We start from the raw sequence: 22,198 nt of genomic DNA on the forward strand, positions 1-22,198 counted from the left end.
GGGGCTTGGATCCACTGCAGGCTTGTGTCCTGGGGCATTAAGTGCTCAGGCTTTATTTGATGTCACCAGCAGAGCTGGTTTAAAGGCAATATCTAGAAAAAACAACAACAAAAAAACCCCCAAGGAAACAAAAGGCGGCATCCAGGCTCCTCTCAAATGGGGGTTGCTGACTTTCCATACCAAAACCTAGGAATCCCTCCATAGACATTGGCGTGGCCAGACTGCCTGTCTCTGCCCCTCGGAACAAGGCAGATTTCCCCGGACACTGGGTCTTCAGTGTAGGACTAGAGTTGAGACCGTGGGAGGTCACTGGACTTGACTTGGACATTTTAAGGGGGCGGGGGGGACTTCCCCCACTGCAGACAGTGACTAAAAAGGAAACTTCACAGAGGCATCACAAATGGTCAGGAGCTACAATATTCTGCTTTTTAAATCATGTTGCCTGTAAATCCCCAGTTATTTCTAACCGACTCACTTCCTTAAATGTACAGGCTCATCCTAGTCGAGTCCCCAGGGCTGGCCGGCACAGAGGATCTATCTGCTGGAGAACTTTGGACCAGAGGTGGAGAAAACATTTTACATGTCTTTGTATAAAAGAATGATTTGCAATGCCCACAAATTCCCTCAAAATTAATGTTTCTGTTGTGGCCACCCCACCATGGTGCCACTTAATAATTCACCCCCCCCATCGAGATCTGCAAATCTGTAAAGTTAAATGGTAAGACATAAACAGACTGGATTGACCAGGCTTCTCAGGCTCTTCTGAGAACCGTTTTAATTTTAACCCGAACTGCAACTCTTACCTTAATACAGGAATCCCTGTTCCCATCTTAGTGACCGAGTAAACTCATTAGAGCCAGCAAAGAATCTTGTAAGAGTTCCGGAAGGGAGTCTCACGGACATCCATCATATTACGGGTCACTGAGTGAGCTTAAAGCCCAGGATTAGGCTCCTGAAAATTTGGGTCCATTTGCCCAATGAGAAGCCATTTCTGATTTAACTCAAAGCCTAAAGAGGAAGCAAGTAAAGAAAAAATGGAAGAAGCCTCTGGAGTGCAAGTGATTTGAGGATGAAGAGAGAAGGGGGTCAGCCAGACCCCCCAAGTTGAAAGGGGGTTGGAGGGTGGAGGTGAGGTCAGGTAGAGAATCTTTGTGCCCAAAGCTCTGCCATCTGATCAGTGTGAGTGATGAACAGCCAGCCTGCGATACAATTGCTGGAATTTTGTAAATTATACTTTAAAAACTGTTCATTTGCATCCACGTTAAAGATGAGAGGAGATTTCAGGGCACCTCTCTGGCTCTGCTGGTGGAGCATGAGACTCTTGATCTCGGGGTTGTGAGTTCGAGCCCCATGTTGGGTGTTTGAAGATGATTTCAATAACTAACTAACTAAATAAATAAATCTTAAAAAAAAAAAAAGATGAAAGGAGACTTCGTTAACTTAGGAAAACAACCAATTTGGGGAGATACACAACACATGCAAGGTGCTTCCATATCTTCTCTCATTCAGCACAAGTTTTCAAATAGGCAGGCTTTGGCATCCCCGTTTTGAGACGGGAAGGAACGAAGATTCTAATTCTGTGACATGCCTAAGATCTTACAGAGAACTTGACGAAGGCACGAATGTGTTTTGGCCCCGCTGAGGTTCCCGATAACCACGGCATTACAGCATCTGTGTATTGGGCTCTGCTCACTCAGGCTGCTCTGTTCAAACATCAAAACCAACCAAAAGAGCTAGGAAAGGAAGGGACCAAAGGACTGTGAAATCGATTCCTCACTGAGCCCTGCCACTCCCCTGGCTTCCCTGGCATTTATACCACGCCCCCCTCAACCAGGATACATATCCCCCAAGACTTCAAAGACCAAACAAAAACACCCAACTTCTCAAACCCACTTGAGGGACACTCCATCACCTTACCCTGTCTTCCGCCTGGATAAGGAAACGGACAGCATTTTGCCTGCGCAGGTCCCCCTTTCCACTGGCATGGCCCATCAGGCCACTCGGAGACTTCCACGGAGATGGGAACAATACCAGTTACCTGTCCCTGATCCCACTCGAAGGTATCCCACAAGGCCTGGCAGTACAGGTGTACCTAGATTTTAGAGACAAACACTACACGGGAAAGAGGTAGGTGGGCCCGAGGAGAACCTTTGGGAGAAGGGTCTGTTCTCTCTTGTATCTCCCCAATCTCAGAATTCACTTCAACAGGTGAAAAGAACCCTGGGCCGAAACCTGGAGAAAGCACATCTTGTTGTTACTGGAGGCAAAGGAAAGCTCATGATTCATTCATTCTCCTGGCACTCAATTTTCCAGACAGCGGGGCAAAAACAGAAATGGTATTTATGGTGGGATTGTTTCCTCAAAAGCCAGTCTCCAGGGGCCGTCCTGGAGTGGATTCCACAATGACGCTTCTGCACTCCCATAATTCATAATTTGTCTTTCTGCTGACATCACATGGAGACTACAAAGTCCTAAACTGTTGACGGAAGGACAACCATATGTTCACCACAGTAAAGTCACCAAGGCAAAGAGCAATCAGGGGCAAGATAGCCATTCTTTATATCTTAGAAACGCACTTTGTATCAGCAACAGTTGAAACAAATTTTTAAAAACTTAGGTTTAAACGTATATTACTTAGAGTACTTCATTTCTTAAGTATCCTGGTTCATCAGGTGTGACTAAAAAATCACATAGGCAAAATCTATAATTTCTCCCTGAGAAAAAGGTCCAAAACTGAACAGTAGTCACAGATGTTCTTAAAAGGGGATTCTCTTACCAAGAGTCTGGATCTCATCACCATGGATCAAGGAGGCACCAAAACCCGAGGGCCCAAGCAACTCAATGTGCTGATGGGTAAGGCTGGTGCCAATGAGGAACCCCCAACCTTAAGCTATTTTAGCTTCACAGAGAAATCTATCCATCAGTGTAGAGTTTACACAGTATAAAGAAAATGACGCCATTTCCTGGCAAAACTTACTAAAACTGTTGAACCTGATAAGTACATGAATTAATCGGTTCAAGTTTCCAATAGCTGGTACAGGATCCCTGACCAATAACCTAAACAAAGGGTGACTCCTGTTTCTCACGATCAAAGAGCAGTCATTCCACAGGCTACTTCAAGATTGATCACCAGTTCTACCAGAGATGAGACATGCATAAAATTAAAGACTGGAACTATACCATCACACTTGTGGTCTTTAGAAGTAACTTTCAACACGCACCTGTTTCAATTGTTTAAATTCCTCAACATAACCTCCACCCAAATTTGATTTCATTCTTACTTGAAACATCTCTCATTATCTTAATAAGTAGAGACTTGTAATGACATCCGTGATAGAAATCTGAGAGACGGGAGCTTTAGGAGTCAATCAAATCTCTAATGATGCTACCAAGACAATTCTCCTAATTAAGCAGAAAGTCGAGGGTGTTAGCATTTCTTAAAAGTAATATTTAATAGTTAATTCCATACTAAAATAGGGAAGTTTTCGAATAAAACAACCAAGGGATCATTTTTTCCCTCACTTGATACCAAGTTAAGACAACCTGCTTCATCTTATTACCCTGAGATCCCGAGGCTCCTGAGTCAGAATGAGCCACTGATGGAAGTGAAATGATCTCTGGCCACACTACCCTGAACTCTGCAGGCAAAGAGTCGTGCCAACTGTCATGCCAGAATGATGAAACAATGGGTATTTTAAAAGGTCTGTTCCCATCTCAGAGCCTGGCCACCCTCTCACACCAGTACCCCAGCATCCCAGAAAGACACTGAAGTGAATTTCTTCTTCTTCTCACTGCCAGAGAAACATGTCAGCACCTAACGGCACACAGTCCACCACGGAAGAGACTGCAAGACCCAGAGAGGTTTACTTTCATTTTTCTTGGCTCTTGGCTCATTTTATTAGTGCAGCCCAAAATAACTGCAGGACCTACATAACCCAATGGGACACCCATTCAAAGGAGAAGCTGTCCTCGGAGCAAAGAGCCTGTGTCAAAACTGGGCAGGAGAAAGCTAGCCATGGACAGCTGTTTGGAAGGTGTGTTAGGGCAAGTCTTAATTCTTAAGGGCTGTATGTTTAACGCAACAGAGGAAACTCCTTCAGAGATAGCCATCATTTCTAGACATGCTACTCTGAAATGTTATTGATGAATATTGGGGATGCTGCCAGGCTGGGAGAAAGAGAGAATGTTTAATTAAATTAGGACCGTTTCCAGGAAGAAAAGTGTGATGCGTAAGTGAACTCTCTCTTTAATGAGAACAGAACGGAGGAAACAGATCTTCTGGTATTACAATAGTGGGCGGTGGCCCCCCATATGCCAGTGAACATGTCCAGTGAACACGTTAAGAGGGCAGGTTGCTTCCCCTGGGAATTTGCTTCCCGGATTCAAAGATGTACCATAGAGAGATGTGCCATAGAGAGATATACATAGAGAGATATGTGTGTGCACACTCTTCTCAAAGGTAAGTACATTTAAGAGTGGGGAAGGAAGCTTGCCCAAACTATGGGCGCTGCACTTAAAACCGCTACAGAGAAGGGTGCAGATTTGTCCAAGTCTGACCACACAGCCTCTGGGAGCCAAACCAATACCACCCCACACGGGAAACTGGCTTGAAGCGACAACCCACCATCTCTCCAAATGAGTGAACTCCCTCTACAGGACTCCCCCTTTTTGAGGATTAGGGAGAGCTCCCCAGGGCTGGCAATGTCTGTCCTGAGGGCAGGGAGCTCAGTAACCCGCTGCCTGTCTAGCCCATCCAGCTCCCCCACTGTATGCAGCCACCCTTAGCCTTCAAGTCTCCCTTGCCCAGCCGGGCCTTCCTCCGCAGGTTCCGGGACTCACGGACTTCCATTCAGTCCCCCCCGTCCCCGGCTATGTTTCTCCAGAATTGCTCAGGGCCACCAGGATCTCCTGGCTCTCCTCTCTGAAGGCATGCTTACGGCACCCCACACACCCCCCCGCCTCCCATTACCGGCACCGTTTGCTCAGAGTTCACCAGCACAGCACGATCCACACATCCCACTCCCCAAAGTATCTCCACAAGGCCCAAAGAGACGTACCCTCGGCTTTATCCAGGATAAAATACCGGATCCTAGCAGCCGGGGTCTCAGCCTCAGGCCAAACTTCCAGGCTCAGCGCGTACCCCTCCATCTCCGCATGGCCTCTGGAGCGCAGCTCGCAAATCTAGTCTGCGGGGCTCTGGCAGGTCCGGGAGCTGGCCCTTCCCTGCCTCGGGCTCCCGGCACACCCCCTGAGCTCCCCAACCCCCCAGCGCTGCCATCTAAGGACTCTTGTCTTCCTCGGGAGCCGAACCGGTGGTTCCATCTTCTGCTGCTCCCGGTTCCGGAGGGGTGGCCATGGGCTAGCCGTTAGATACTCCTCGCTTTTCCTCTACAGCCCGAGCGCGCCCGTGCGTGTGTGCGTGTGTGTGTGTGTGTGTGTGTGTGTGTGTGTGTTTGGTTGGGGGGGGGGGGGCAGGAGAAAGAGCCCTAAGTTTATTTTTCAAAGCACATATAACTAAGTACTGAATAAAGCGGCCAAAGGCTCGGCCCTCCCCCAAACCTAGGAATTCAAAGCCACATGGCCACAGCCCTTCCCAGCCAGGCCCCCTCCCAGCACACGCTCCTCTAAGCAAGGCCATAAAAGCCCTTTAAAGTCCGCGATCCTTCTGAGGACTCCCCAGATCTGCAGCCCCTCCCAGGCCACCCTCCTCCCACCACGCCTGAACCCCTACATCAGGAGAGCTCTTTGGAGATGTGGTGTCGGGGGTCGCCGCACCCCCAGCCTGGGCCACCCACCTCTGGGCGCAGGATCCCGGGGGACACAGTCCTCGAGCTCCGCTCCCGCTCGGCCCCTGCCTCCCGGCTGGGGCGTCCACAGACTCCGGCGAAGACGAGCGGCAGCCCCGGAGCGGGGCGAGCGCGTCTGCCTGGAGCCTCCCGCGCCAGACGAGCTGGAGGGCTGGGAGCGCCGCCCGCCGGCCGCTGGAGCCCGCCTCCTCCCCGCCCCTCCCCGCCGCCCGCCGCCCGCCGCCCGCGGGCCGCCCCTCCGCTTCCACGTGCCCTCCCCATCCACCCACACCTCTCTGTGGCTTTGGTGGAATCCAAGCACAAACTGAGAAACCACGGGATGAATGAATGGATGGACAGGAGGGATGGAGGGTGGATGAATAGAGGCACCGGGCCAGGGAAGCTGTGTGATTTCCTAACTGGGGAGAGGGCTCTGTGTCTCGGGATGGAGACCCGGGTCAGCGTGCGGGTGGGCGTGTCGGCGTGTGCACAGCCGTACGCATGTTGGTGTACACATGTGTGTGTGTGGGGGGGGGGGGGGGGGGTGGAACCGTGTGGGTGCCGGTGCGCGCTCGCGATGCCAGGAGCCGCTGAGCTCCTCCTGCCCGGGATGGGAGCGATCCTTCCTGTCTTACCCAGCACGACGACGATGGTCCCCGGGGAAGTACCACCACTGGCCGCGGTGAGGAAGTCTGTCTTGGTGACAGGGATGAGGTCTCCCTGTGTTTTGGCGCTCTCCCCGATATGGCCCAGAGGCCGAGGTGTGGACAGGGATGTTTCCGGCGCTCCGGCTAGCCAGAGCCCTCAGGCTGCCCTCCCCACTGTGGCAGCCGGCGGCCTGGTGTCACAGCGCGTGAGTTAACAAAGCCAGCGGTGGGGAAGGAGGCAGCTGATACACACGGTGGGGCTCCATTAGGCTCGTGGCCAGCCGTCCCTCACTCTCCAGCGGTCTGAAATTTCAGTCTGTAATCCCCTCCCCCACCATGAATATTTAAATAATGTTAATGACCCTTTGAGAAGGGACTGTCTCGAAATCCTCAGAGGACACGCACAGAAAACACCGCACACAGAACACGGCACGTTTAAAAAGCGAGCACTTATCTTCCTCTGCTCCATCTCTGCAGAGGAAAATAATAAAATGCCAGGTTTCTTAAATTCAACTTTCCATGGGGAATGATGGGGGTTTTCGGTTTCCTATTTATTCTCTCTCCAGCTTTGCAAGTCAGAGCCCCTCACTCTCCTTGGAGTTTCCATTCTAGGTAGGCCTGCTTCTTTCGGAACCCCTGGCCAAGGTCCTGGGGTCCTCTCCAGAGAATCAGTTGTGCTGCCAGACTCGGCAGGAAAAGACAGCTGCTGGTCCAGTTCTTCTTTGCTAATTCACAAAGGGCCTCCATCTCCCATACAAAGAAATGATATCATCAGGAACTGCTCAGAAAGCCTGTCCACGCTAATGACACGTTGACAACAGAACCCTCCGGAGAAAAGGCATCTTTCCAGTCTTGAGCTTGAGTCACACCTCTGCTGGGGGAGGGGCTAAAGTCCAAAATGGAGAGGTCCCTTGTTCTCCTCAGGGTTCTGGAATGTCAATAGGCTTCTTTTTCTTGCTACTTGGGAATTGTTTCACCAGCCTTCTGGTAGGTCTCCACTCTTGAATTTCAATAGAATTTAACTGATCCGTGGTCTGAGATAACAGAGCTTCCTCAGTCAATTCCTGTTCTCTCTCTCCCCTTCTTTTTCCTTCCATCTCTCCTTTCTTCCCTCCTTCCCTTCTCTCGCTCCGTCTTTCCTTCCTTCCTTGTAGCTCCTCCTGCCCCTGACTTAAGGAGTTAAATATCTGAGTGCCCTACATCAGGCTCTATTTTTACCATTTTAGTGACACATGAAAAACTCCCACGGAACTGAGGGTGTTTGGGTCGAGTTATTTATTATATGGACCACAGACTCTCAAAGGAAAGATTCTAAACGGACAGCAGAGGTGAGGTTTTAGAAACAGTAACATGGCAGGTGTGTCATGACTCTTTCTTATGTTTCTAAATTTGAATAAATGTAAAGTTTATCAATCAAATTTGTTTCATTGTTAGAGAGCACAGCAAATCACACCGGCTGGATTACATCTTTCTGAAAGCGATGTCAGTGTTCGTGTTCATTTTTTTAAAGATTTCTATTTATTTATTTTAGAGAGAGAGAGAAAGTATGTGCACAGGCGGCAGGGGCAGAGGGAGAGGGAGAGAGAATCTTAAACAAACTCTGTACTGAGCACAGGGCCCAACCTGGGGCTCATCTCACAACTCTGAGATCACAACCTCAGCTGAAACCAAGAGTCAGCTGCTTAGCCAACTGCAACATGCAGGAGCCCCAATGTTAATATTAATTTTAATTTAATATTACTTTTAATATTGATTAATAGTAAATTAATAGAAATATAAATAATAGAAATATAAATAAATATTAAATTAATATTAATTTTCTGTTATTCTGTGAATTTTAAAGTTCTGGTCTATCTTCCAGACAACTATTGGGAATATTAATTTAGGAAAAGTCCATGTTCAATATAGATATTAATTTACAAGAAAATTTTCTTTTCTTCCATCTTATAAGGTGTTAAAGAAGTAGACATGATTAAACACTTTTTAATATAAAAACACTTGGTACATGCCAGGTTCTAGAAATATTTGTTTAATTTGTTCAGTGAAATCACGGGTATGAACGTCTGCATGTGGAAGTAAAAACTGTTCCTAATTAGCATTTTCTCATTTATTTACCCCTCAGTCAGTGGTTCTCAGTCAAGGGTGATTTGACCACCAAGAGGACATGTTGGGAATGTCTGGAGATATTTTTGACTGATGTATTTTTGATTGTTATAACAATGTTACAATTATTACAATGGCGGAGATTTTGTGATAGTTATAATGTTATAAAGATATATTGATATCTAATAGGTAAAGCCTGGGACATTGCTAAACAGTACCCTCAGGGACAAAGGATTATTGTGTCCCAACTGTCAACATGGCTGAGGCTGCGAATCTGGCCCCAGACTCGAAGCCAGCACTAAGAACCACAGACATGAGAACCACTACAGTTACCAAAATGCAGATTCCCTGGCCCCACATTTACCTACTAAGTCTGAACCTATGGGGTCATGGCTAGGAAAACTTTTTTTTTTTTTTTTTAAGATTTTATTTGTTTATCAGAAATAGAGTGAGAGAGAGAACACAAGCACAGGAATAGCAGGCTGAGGGAGAAGCAGGCTGAGGGAGAGAGATCACAAGTAGGCAGAGAGGCAGGCAGAGAGAGAGGGGGAAGCAGGCTCCCCGCTGAGCAGAGAGCCCCATGCGGGGGCTCAATCCCAGAACCCTGAGATAATGACCTGAGCTGAAGGCAGCGGCTTAATCTACTGAGCCACCCAGGCGTCCCATGAGAACGATTATTAGAGCTGAGAATATTTTATGAAAGAAGCCCATTTAGTCTCCTAGATGCACTTTTTTTTTTTTTTTGGAAGATTTTATTTATTTATTCGTCAGAGAGAGAGAAAGAGCACAAGCAGGGGAAGCACAGGCAGAGGGAGAAGCAGACTCCCTTCCCCACCCCCCCAGCAAGGAGCCTGATGGGAGATGATCTCAGGACCCAGAGATCATGACCTGAGCCAAAGACAGATGCTTAACAAAGGGAGCCACGACGTGTCCCCTAGATGCACTTTAGAAGCACTTTTGAAGCAAAGAAAGGGCTATTAATGTTGCGGGGTGAAAAATCTAGTTGGGATGTCCAAATGTTAAATGTTCCCAAAGGCCCTACACCATCTAGGACACAAAACCTATGGAAATGTTGCTTAACAGGAGAACTCAGGATTTCTTTTGCTATGACCTAGTGTACATTTCTGCTCCGTTTGCATCTGCCATGCTGTTGGCCCTGACCAAGAGTGGTCTCAACAGAACCCAAGAAATACAATATACACTAAAGAAACACCAGAAGTGGGCTCCTGGGTGGCTCAGTGGGTTAAGCCTCTGCCTTCGGCTCAGGTCGTGATCTTGGGGTCCTGGGATCGAGCCCACACTGGGCTCTCTGCTCGGCGGGAAGCCTGCTTCCCCCCTCTCTGCCTACTTGTGCTCTCTGTCTGTCAAATAAATAAAAAAAAATCTTAGAAAGAAAAAGAAAGAAAGAAAGAAAGACTAAAAGTAAATGTTAGTGTTTGGGAAAGAAATCAGCTTAGACACAATTTGACAAAACCTCTTCTTTCTTCTCAAACTGAGCAAAAGGAACCAAATCCAGCAAATAATGGTCTATCAGTAGCAACATGCCTCCATCCTGAGAAGAGCAGAAGTTGAAAAAAAGACTTGTGAGTGGCTCAGAGAAGTGATTTGCAAACCCAAACAGAGCCCAAGACTGGCCCATCATAAACGAGAATCTGCCACTTCTCCCTTCTAGCAAGGAGAGACATCAAAAACATCAGCTGGGTGTAATCCTCATATGTTAAATGTGTCTCACCAAAAATAAAAGTTTGCTAAGAAAAAGGAAGAGGAGAAGGAAGAGGCGGGGGAGGGGGCAGGGCAAAGGAAACAAAACCAACACCAAAAAGGTTGGCCCCGCTTTAACCAACAGCTCTAGATCTATACAGCTTTCCCACCAAGCAACAGGTAAAGCCTTTGGGAAGTTAGGAAGGATCCCAATCCCAAGGACATCTCCATGGGACCAGATGTACAACTGAAAATCTAAGAGAAGAAACAAACAGGGGGAAGTATTTGCAACATACATAACAATGAGTTACGATTCTAATATGTGAAGAGTTCTTACAAATCAATAAGAAAACTGAAGAAAATCACTAAATACCCAAAAGAAAAAAAACTTAATAGTTTATAGATGAATAAATATAACTGGCCATGGAACTTAAAAAAATATGCTCAAACTCTTTATAATTAAAGAAATGCAAGCAAAAATACAGGGATAATATATTTTATCTATGAAATTGGTAAATACATGAAATACAAATTTTATTTGTTTTTGGTGAGGGAATGATGAAAATTGAGTGACTGTTATACTTTGTTGATGATTAATAAATTGGTAAAATTAAGTGACTGTTGTACTTTGTTGATGATTAATAAATCGGTAAATTCAGAAGACAATTTGGAGCTATCTCTGGGGATAAAAAATGTTCATACAGTGCTCAAGTGCAATTCTCTTTGGGAATTCAGAAGTTTATAAAAATCTAGGGAGTCAGATGAGAGATTGGGGTGGTGGGGAGAAGTCAGTGGATGAAAAATTCCTGATCACTGATAAGGCTAAAAAGAAAGAGAATATTTAATAGACACTTTTAAAGTTGTTTGCCATGCTGTGTCGTGATGTAAGTATTTCTGTAACCTGCAGACCTTTTAAAACAGGATTTGTTTGGAGAACCAAAGGCAAGGGGCTTGTATGAGGCTTGGTACAGGGTGAATATCAGACAAGATGGATACGAGATGAAGACGTCAGACAAGAAATCAGAACAAGGAGCGACCAGAAGAACTAACCACCACACCACCCCCCACCGCCCCACGCCACTTGAGTTAATCACTTGAGTTAAGAGCCCATAAAAATAATGGATTGGGGGATGCCTGGGTGGCTCAGTGGGTTAAGCCTCCACCCTCAGCTTAGATCATGACCTCAGGGTCCTGGGATCAGCCCCGCATCAGTCTCTCTGCTCACAAGGAAACCTGCTTCCCTTCCTCTCTCTCTGCTGCCTCTCTGCCTACTTGTGATCTCTGTCAAATAAATAAAACTTTAAAAAAATATATGGGGCAGGCACTGGACATCTTCTAATTTGTGAGTAGGGGTTCAAATAATTTTACTTTAAGTAAAAAAGAACAATTTATCCCTGCTGGCTATAGGACTTGGAACAGCCAATCAACCAGCTCCTAGGATTCACACAGGTCATTTGCTTGCTTTCTCAACCAAATAGTGGTTTTACCTTGTTCATCCGGATGCTTTGTATGTCTGTGGCTTCCCACTTAAGCCATTTCTCCACTGACCCCTGATTCTCATTTAAAGGCAGAAAGGGCATCTCTCTAGAAGTGTGGATTTTTCATAGAAGGGATGACCCATCCATAGTACATTTTAACTACCAACTTTTTGAATGTCCAACACATAAGACTGACATGGGTCAAGGTCAGACCTGGTTGCTAAGTGGTAGTCAGCTCTAAAGACCGCAGATCAGTGTTTCCCAAGCTAGCTCACCTCAAGAGTAGCTTGGAGAAAACACTGGGGCTTTGTTTCCCTGAGGCCCAGGATCTGTATTTGCTTATGCTTTCCACATGATTCTGTTACCCAGCCTGGTTTGGGAGGCACCTGGGGTGGACACAGAGAGAGGCTGGAGAAGGAGAGAGCTCATGGACACAGAGACAGGGACCGTGTCATCCGAGAACACTTGGCTCTTAGACCATGTTTACTCTCATTCGGGGCCTCCTTAGTAATGCCTGCCTTTTTTTCCTTTCCTCTCCAGGGTCTCTGGCTCCCTGTGCCCCGCTGAGTTCCTTCCCTGCCTCTTCCACATTTATTTCCTTTTCCTGCATCCTCACACTTGGCCTCTCCTTTGCCAAACTTTCTAACCCAAGGAAATGGTGACTTGATTACATTCCTGCCTGCTGTTTGAGACTCTTTTTTTCAAAAGACCTTTAGGAAGCCTGCAAATGACACATTCCAGAACCAACGCAAGTTTTGCCCATCTCATGGTCTTTCTTTAGAAGGTCCCACCTTGCAGTTGGACCCTGACTTCTCTCCAAGGACAAACTGAGATCGAATCATCCAGATTGGCCGTTGTGATATACCATTACACGGTAGCCGAGAGAGAATGTCAGACAGTATTCCAAACTAAAATCTTCAATGAAAAGCAACAATGTGGGACGCCCTGCGTTGGGAAGGGTGGAAGGAAAAACTCTATTGGTGGAGGGGAAAGGCAGGTAGGGAAGGGAGAGGGCACAGAGGACAGAGTCCCCTGGTATGGGAAGTGAGAAGGTGCTGATGGCTTCATGGGACAACTGTGGGTCCCATATCCTTAGTCCCAGAGTCCTTGAAGCTCACGTGCTAATGACAAGAACGTTACTCATGTATCACTTTGGTATGTAACAACAACAAAGCTCTCCGAGGGCAGATTCTTTGTTTCGTGGCTGAGAATTTTATCTCATTTAACAAGTGAATCATTTTTTTTTTTTTTTAAGATTTTATTTATTTATTTGACAGACAGAGATCACAAGCAGGCAGAGAGGCAGGCAGAGAGAGGGGAGGAAGGAGGCTCCCTGCTGAGCAGAGAGCCCAATACGGGGCTCAATCCCAGAACCCTGAGATCATGACCTGAGCTGAAGGCAGAGGCTTAACCCACTGAGCTACCCAAGTATATCATTTTAAAAACCTATTAGGGACACCTGGCTGGGTTGGTAGGTATAGCATCTCTTGGTCTCAGGGTCATGAGTTCAAGCCCCACATTGGGTATAGCCATTACTTCAAAAAAATGTACTAAACATTCCAGAGTTTATGCCCTATTGGAGACAAAGCATGAAATGGGGTCATTTTTAAAGCATGGCATTGAAAAACAGAAAATATGCCCAATATACTGGAGCCGTGCACAGTGCGTTCACAGGATGCTGGGAAATAGTGCCCCCAATGCCCAGGACAGTCTTCACTGAGTAAACTCAGTGGATTTGCTTCTCATTAATGATCTGTGTTTGAAATGCTAAACTACTTTCTTTCCAGAGCTGTTCGATTCCTTTTCAATTTTAGGTAAGAGATGCAGTTATTTTTTAGGTTTTTTTCTATTTTCTTAAAGATTTATTTATTTATTTCAGAGAGAGAGAGAGAGAGAGAGCGCAGAGGGGCAGAGGGGAGAGGGAAAGAGAATCTCAAGCAGACTTTGTGCTGAGCATGGAGCCCGACTCGGGGCTTGAACCCATGACCCTGAGATCACAACCCCAGCTAAAACCAAGAGTCAGCTGCTTAACTGACTGAGCCACCCAGGTGCTGCTATTTTTAATTTTTTACAAAATGGGACTGTAAGATTTTCCCAGGAATTCTCAAGTTTTCCCTTGAACTTCTGTTCAGAGCCTGTTTGTTCATTTACGGAAAGAATCCTAAGGCTCTTTAGTACCATTAGGGGTGGAGAAAGACTACACTTTGACATCTTAAATAATTCTGATTATCACAGAAGTAATTTTCCCAGCAGATTCTGACTCATCAAATGTTTTATTTATTTTTTTTAAGATTTTATTTATTTATTTGACCGTCAGAGATCACAAGTAGGCAGAGAGGCAGGCAGAGAGAGGAAAGGAAGCAGGCTCCCCCTGAGCAGAGAGCCCAATGCGGGGCTCCATCTCAGGACCCTGGGATCATGACCTGAGCTAAAGACAGAGGCTTTAACCCACTGAGCCACCCAGGTGCCCCTCATCAAATGTTTTCATATTGAGAACTATCCAGTGAGAAAGTAGGCTTTTTCCTTCTACAACACGGAACACATGAAATTCGTTATCCTAGTGCTAAGTTCACCAAAGATGATGAGCTATATTGGAAGGCGGTTTAAGTTTATGTGATGCACAAAGTTACCTACTCACCTCAGCTACCACTCAGATTCCAAAGTGTTAAGATCTTTTAAATATGGAGAATGCCCATCGCTGCTTCGACGGCATGTTTAAAGCTTCTTTGGGGATGGGACCGTGGCCAGTGTAAAATCACTTTCAAAGCCACAACAGCTAATGGTAAAGCCAACTAAATACACAGAGCCATGTTCTCCGCGCACACTCTGCACCAGCTCAGGTCAAAGGCTTCTCCCCAGCTCCCTCCCCTTCCCCTCTCCTCCCTCCCGACCTCCCCAACCACCCCCCTTCCCTCTTTTTCCTTCTTTTTAGACTGCTGCCTGGCTAATTTTAGGAGCAGGCACGGCACACTCAAATACCTTAAGAAGCCTGTTATTCTGACAGATCACAGAAATGGGTAAAGCATCCACGTACCCAAAACTGCCGGTGACTCCCATGAAGGGCTTGGGGCACTGAGGTGCCCCAGCGCTGGACCCGCTAAGTAATTTATAGCCTGCTGGAGATAAGATAGGGGGGCATGGAGACGGGGACGGGCGTGTTTAGATAGAGGACGGTTGCTGCTCCTGTTTTTTATTTTAAACATTTTCTGTACTTGCTAGGGATGGGGGAGGGCATTTCACAATGCCAGAGACAGAGACTGAGAGCTGGGGGTACAAAGGACTTGTCACCCAAGCCACGTCCCTCATTTTACAGCACAACCAAGTGTCCGTGAAATATAGGAGCAAGAGGCCAGGGATTGGATCCTGATCTGTCCCTTATTCGCTGTGTGAACTTGGGAAAGCTGTCTTCCAGAACCCTCTCACCTGTAAGCGGCAGATCAGAGCTTCTACCATATATGGTTGCTGGAAGCATAATGAGATCATGCACGTAAAGCTGTAAACACAGGGCCGGCTACAAGGTCAGAACTCAGCAGTGGTTGTTGTGAGTGAAGCAAATGAATCCTAGGTCGGGGACAGAACTTGCACAGAGCCACCCAGCAAGACTGGGCCAGAGTCAGGACTCAAACACAGGCCTGCTCTCTCTCGGGCCAAAGTAAAGTTCTTGGTTGTAAGTTTGGCTCCTCTGTATTGTCATCATTGCTAAAGCAAACAGTAAACAACCACAACTCCTTCCACCTCACGCTCTTTCCTTCACCCAGAAAGCCCTTCTCACCCGCCCCAGCCTGTCCAACTCCTCTCCCTCAAGGGCCTCTTTCTCAGCCTGTCCCCAAGGCTGCCATTGCCCAAGCACAGGCTTCTTCCCTCCATTTCCATTATCCTGACCTTTCCCTAGATAGAGACATTCTATCGAGTGCTCCCTAAGTCCTACCTAGAGTTTAGTGTCTTCCCTTAAGGACCCATCAAAGCCACTTACTCCAGCCAAACTCCATACGTGGCTCCTGCCCCTCACCTTCCCTCCATTTCCTGACTGAAGGTCCTGCGGTCCCTAGAGCCACCCCTGCCCTCTTCTTCCCAGAGGTCCAGCCACTGTGGTTTCTCCTACTGTCCCCAACGCCTCTGCCAGGTCTAGTCCTGCCTCCTTTCTTGCCTGGACCAATTCCTGGTCTCTTAACAGGCATCTCTGTCTTCGGCCTCTCCCCCATCTTGTCTGCTTTCACAGTGTATAGGGGTTCGCCTCCTAAACCACTCTCCAGGGGTTCCTCTTGCCAAAATTAAAATTCTTCTTATTCAATCATTCATCCCTTTACAGATATTTATTAAGATCGTGCTGTGTAGAAAGCATCACTGCATGTGTTAGGGATATGGGGACCATCAGGCAGGTGCCTCTCTCTCTCTAGGACCACCGAGCCTGGAGAGGGGATGGGCATTCTCCCTGCTGTTTCCTCCAACTGCTGTCCTTCTCTCTCGGTGAACTCTCCTCCCTCACCACTTGAAGATTTCAGCCCCTGTCACTCTGTCCACTAACATTCTGATCATAAATCACTACACTAAAATGCCCTTTTGAACTGGTCCCCATCTGAGTAGGTTTCTAGGAAATTTCTTTCTAAACACACAAAAGACCAACTCACAAAAATAACTTTTTAAAGCACACTGAATATAATAGTTCTTAAACTTTTAGGTTAAAAAAAATTTGCACTTTTAAAACCCCAAATAATGGGGCGCCTGGGTGGCTCAGTGGGTTAAGCTGCTGCCTTTGGCTCAGGTCATGATCTCAGGGTCCTGGGATCAAGCCTCGCATCGGGCTCTCTGCTCAGCAGGGAGCCTGCTTCCCCCTCTTTCTCTGCCTGCCTCTCTGCCTACTTGTGATCTTTCTCTCTGTCAAATAAATAAAATCTTTAAAAAAAAATAAAATAAAAAAATAAAACCCCAAATAAACTAGACTGTAAGGCAAATTCTAAGAAGAATTTCGTATTTCATATGAAAGGATCAACAACCCTCACATTTCTAACATTTACCATGGCTGTTCCTTTTCCCTTCCTATGACCTGGGTCACTCTTCTCTCTTTCATTCCCTTAATCACAAACAGTCTTTTCAGACACATCACTTACGCAAAAAATGTGTGGCTGGGAAGTTATTGATTCCCTCCATGAGGAAAGCATAGTTTTTGGTCTTTGCTCTGGATCTGAATCCAAGTGAATGGCTGCTTGTGAAGTTAACAGGCTCAACTTTTCTGAGAAAAGGATCAACACTCACGACCACAGGCAGGAGATCCACAGGTGGAACCTTCCATGGATGACTTTCCCAGTCTTTAAAATCGGGACAGTTACACAGTATCTATATTGCCAGCCCGCGGTGAGCGTTGGATGAGTTAATGCTCACGACATCCACAGAACCTACCATTCAGATTCTCAGTGGGCGTAGCTACTTATGATGTATCGGTGCCAGTCTGTACTCTGAAATTTCCCGATGTTTGGTCGAAAGAGCCAGAGTGGTCTTAGATCGGATGAGTTCTTGACTAAACCCTTCTCCTACAGGATCATAAATATTTTCCTGTTGTTAAATTTTAATGAAAGTATTTGGGGGTGCCCAGGCGGCTCATTTGGTGTAGAGTCCAACACTTGATTTCAGCTCAGGTCACGATCTTGGGGTTGTTGAGACTGACTCCGTGATGGGCTCTGCACTGTGGGGTGGAGTCTGCTTGGGATTCTCTCTCCCTCTGCCCCTCCCTGCTCCCTAATAAGTAAGTAAATAAATAAATAAATAATTTTCCCAATTATAAAAGAAATGCATCCTCGTTGTACAGAAAGCATTACCTGTGGGCTCTGGAATATTACAGACTTCAGACTGAATCCCAACTCCACTCTACAGATTTTGTGACCTTGGGAAAGTCACTTAACTCCTCAGAGCACTGATGTCTGCATCTGTTGTACCACCGGTGGGACCAGGAGGGTACCTGCCTCACGGTGTCGCTGTGAGTGTTCAATAAAATAATGTAGGTCTAGTAATAGTGCTTGGCCCTTAGCGCATGCTGGGGAAGAATGGGAGGACAAATCAGGAAGAGAAGAAAGAAATGAAGAAGTAAGGGGGAGAGGAAAGGGGGGAGGAAGGAAGGAAGGGGCGGGGCATGGAGAGAGGGAGGAAGGGAGGGAAAAAGGGTGAGAGGGGAAGAGGAAATAGGAAGGTGCGTCAAGACTGTCATAGGACAAGAAAAGCCTGATGAAGTCCACCTGGGGGAAAAGGGTTTATTTTATTTTATTTTTATTATTATTATTTTTTAAAGATTTTATTTATTTATTTGTCAGAGAGAGAGCGAGTGAGAGCGAGCACAGGCAGACAGAGTGGAAGGCAAAGTTAGAGGGAGACGCAGGCTCCCTGCGGAGCAAGGAGCCCAATGTGGGACTCGATCCCAGGACGCTGGGATCATGACCTGAGCCGAAGGCAGCTGCTTAACCAACTGAGCCACCCAGGTGTCCCGAAAAGGGTTTATTTTAACAAACTTTCCAATACCATGAAAAAAATGCTTAGAAACAGGATGCATTTTTAATATGAAAAAGAAAAAGATTCTCTACCTCTTTTGCAAGACCATTTCTCTTAAGAAAGACTTCCCTTTGTCACTCATGGGATACACTTAATATAAACTTGGAAATTTTTTCATATTTGGGTTTTGTTCATATTTTGTTCGCAAGAACCAACATATTTACAGCATTTCAAGAATAAAAAAAAAAAAAAAAAAAAAAGGAGTGACTCCTCCTGGATGAATGTTTGTTTATTTCTCAACTTTCAATAAGCTTTGATTTTTAAAAATTTCCAGAAGATTTAGTGACATTAATTTGAAAAAAAAATCACCTTCAACATTTGAATTTGTTTAAATATGGTACATCTCTGGGGTGCCTGGGTGACTTACTTCAGCATCTGCCTTTGGCTCAGGTCATGATCCCAGGGTCTGGGATCAAGTATCAAATCAAGCTCCCTGCTCAGCGGGGAGCCTTCTTCTCCTTCTCCATCTCCCACTCCCCCTGCTTGTGTTCCCTCTCTTGCTGTCAAATAAATAAATAAATGCACCTCATGTAAAAGTAGACAAAACAACATTCGATAAACCGATTTTTTACCTAAAAGCCAACAAATGCTGTATAACAGAGAAGTGCAGGTACCTTAGGCAACACTAAATGAAGAAACTGTCCTAAGCTCAGACATGGTGGGGACAGCGGGTTTTCTAATAGATACTGCAGGACACCCATAGGCTGAATTTCTCCAGGTTGCATGAAAGGTCTATTTATTCACTGTGGGCCCAGCTTCCCTTAGTTACTGAAGAGGCAGTTCTGTTTTATCATATTCATGAATCATCACAATAGAATGATAACAAAAATGTAATCAGAACATTGATGGGATGAGGGCCCAAGGGCAAAGTGTGAAAACCAACCAGATCCCAGCGATGAAATCGACTCTGATCCCACCAGGTAAACTCCAGCTTTGTATTGAAGAACAAATGCAAACAGAACTACATAAAAGCTCCCTTATTGATCAGGGGCTATGAGACCTACTTTATACATTTGCATACATAGTGCAGTCATTTTGTGCTCCCAAGCAAAACAGTGTGGAGTAGTCATTAAGAATAAGGGCTGGGGGGCGCCTGGGTGGCTCAGTGGGTTAAAGCCTCTGCCTTCGGCTCAGGTCATGATCCCAGGGTCCTGGGATCGAGCCCCGCATCGGGCTCTCTGCTCGGCAGGGAGCCTGCTTCCTCCTCTCTCTCTGCCTGCCTCTCAGCCTACTTGTAATCTCTGCCTGTCAAATAAATAAATAAAATCTTTAAAAAAAAAAAAAAAACAATAAGGGCTGGGGGTACCTGGGGGGCTCAGTAGGTTAAGCCTCTGCCTTTGGCTCAGGCTGTGATCTCAGGGTCCTGAAATGGAGCCCTGCACCCAGCTCTCTGCTCAGTAGGGAGCCTGCTTCCCCCTCTCTCTCTGCCTACTTGTGATCTCTCTCTCTCTTTCTGTCAGATAAATAAATAGATAAAATATTAAAAAAAAAAAAAAAAAGAAAGAACAGGGGCTGCCTGGTTAGATCTGTGCTCTGAGACTCCTTTCTGTGTCCTTGGACGAGTTGCTTAGGCTCTCTGTACCTTTTCTTCCTCTGTAGACTTTGGTCCTTGCCCATGAGCCCCTCATAAGAAGACAGGCTTATCTGCAAATGGGCTCTGACCTATATGGAGAGAGACTATTTCTAGAGCTTTATCATCATTAGTTGCTCCCACTGGTGGAATGCTAGAAATGAACATAAGAGGAAATGCACTGATGTGTCCAGGAAATATTTGTGAATATATTAGAACTTTGGCTTGAACTATCCAGGCCACTGTCTTCTATTTTAGGAGAGGACCACTCAGAGAAAAGGAAATTTTACCAAGTAATAGAGTTGGTAAAAGTGCAAGAATATTTCATCAACATTTTAAAAACTGGGATGATAAGCTATCTGCAAAAAATGAAATCAGGCCAACACCGATAGCCCAGCTAAAATTAAAATTCTAGAATGGGCTTCAGAAAAACCATAACGTGGCCAGATTGAGGAAAAGCTGTTTTGTTTTTTGTTTTTTGTTTTTGTTTTTTTTCATTCAAGAGAAATAAAACAAACTGGGGACAGAGTTCCCTATAGTTTCATTTCACAGGGAAACCAGTGAGTTATAGATCTTGACCTGAATCAGGTTTGGAAGCCTTTATTTCTAGGAAAAAAAAGCCAGGCGAGTTCTGTTGATAGGCTATCAGTGTATTTTGTGAACCGAAACTGTGTATCTGTCTGATTTAAAGCTTCATAGAACACATTGTTATCCTTGAATGAAAGCATAGTAAAAAAAAAAAAAAAAAAAAAAAGTCCCAAACCACAATAATCAGACACATTAAGCAATTATCTTCACCTTCTTCTTTGCAACACCTCTCCTGACTAGGGCTGCCAGACTAAGTAAATTAAAATACTGGATGCCCACTTAAATTTAAATTTTAGGTAACCAATAAACAATTTCCCAGGCAATATTTGGGACATACCGATACTCAAAAATCTATTCATCACTTCTCTAAAATTCAATTTTAATTTAATTAATAATTAACTTAATTGAGTGTCCAGTGTTGTGTGTGGCAAAGCTACTCCTGCCCCATCCTGAGATCACTCCTGCCTTTGCTAACAGTAAAACTAATTTGCATTCATCAATACTCAGATCGAGAGGTTAAGCAGTGTCTTTCTACCAGGTTCAAATGGTCACTTTGAGGCCTTTGATAAGTTACTTACACTGACTGTGCCCCAATGGCCACATCAGTAAAATGCGATGAATAAGAGCCTCTCCCTCTCAGGATCAGTCTGAGGATTATATAAAATGGTGCGGGAAGGGCCTAGCGCAGGACTGAGCTAATAGCAAGAACTCATCCATATTAGCTGTGATTGCTGGTAACGGAACACGACGAAGAAATAAAACAGCAAAGAAGTACCTGGATCTTTCCGTTGCCAGGAATATTCCTTATGTATACACAGAGAATGAAGAACTGTCCAATGGCTATGATTTCATTTATGTGACTTTCATTTTATTGGACAAATAGGGAGTAACACATCGGAATGATAATAACCAATTTGATGCAGCTTGTTACAGTCTACAGCATGGACTTTCACATCCATTACCTGGGAACAATGCCATATGCATATTTCTTTTTTTTTTTTTTTAATTTTACTTTTGTATTTGACAGACAGAGATCACAAGTGGGCAGAGAGGCAGGCAGAGAAAGAGGAGGAAGCAGGCTCCCTGCCATGCAGAGAGCCTGATGCGGGACTGGATCCCAGGACCCTGGGATCATGACCTGAGCCCAAGGCAGAGGCTTTAACCCACTGAGCCACTCAGGCACCCCCCCCCCCAAATGCATATTTCAAAAAAAAAAAAAAAAATCAAGACAGTGGTTCTCCAACAGGGACTCCTGTGAAAAGGTAGCTGTAGGACTAAAAGATGCCTCGGACCCTCTCAGAGATCCACGAGACTCTGAAGAGTTTAAAGGATTAAGACAATCTGGGACAAAAATCTTTCCTTTGGCAAGGAAGCAAACAGAGAGCAATCTTATGTATGGACACAATGTGGAAATGACTTCTGATCCCGCACACAAAACAATCCTCCATGTCGTCATCATCACATACAAAGGACAAAGGGCTCCACCACCGGCTGCCCACAAAAGACCCTCCGCAGAATGGCTGTAACCTGTGGCCTCTATTTATCACCGGAAGATTCTAACTGCTTTCCCCCTTTTGTAATGGAGAACATCTGCCCTTCCAGAACAATCTTTCTCCCAGCGGTGAATTTTACATATAGAGAAACAACATCCTTTTTTTTTTTAATGTTGCTTTCCCACGTCCTTGATTAGGAAACATGCCCCCTTTTTAATGGTTTTAGAGCCAGAATCTCCAACCTGCCTAAATCTTAGCCTAAGCACAAATGAAAAATATTGTATATGTTGTTAAA

The 22,198-nt window shown here is 45.6% G+C and overlaps 1 protein-coding gene across 4 annotated transcripts in view; it reads right to left on the reverse strand.

Moving 5' to 3' along the window:
- Positions 1-22,198, reverse strand: part of PALM2AKAP2 (PALM2 and AKAP2 fusion) — a 446,352-nt gene that overhangs the window by 101,028 nt on the left and 323,126 nt on the right. Inside the window, exon 1 of one of the 4 annotated variants that reach the window (XM_059411100.1) lies at positions 5,796-5,950. The exons of the other annotated variants lie outside the window; for them this stretch is intronic. The gene's annotated coding sequence lies outside the window, so the exon portion shown is untranslated. Of the gene's footprint in view, positions 1-5,795; positions 5,951-22,198 lie in introns of those variants that run through there. 4 annotated transcript variants of the gene reach the window in all.

The sequence above is a fragment of the Mustela nigripes genome, chromosome 9 (assembly GCF_022355385.1).
Source record: "Mustela nigripes isolate SB6536 chromosome 9, MUSNIG.SB6536, whole genome shotgun sequence".
Classification (NCBI taxonomy): Eukaryota; Metazoa; Chordata; class Mammalia; order Carnivora; family Mustelidae; genus Mustela; species Mustela nigripes.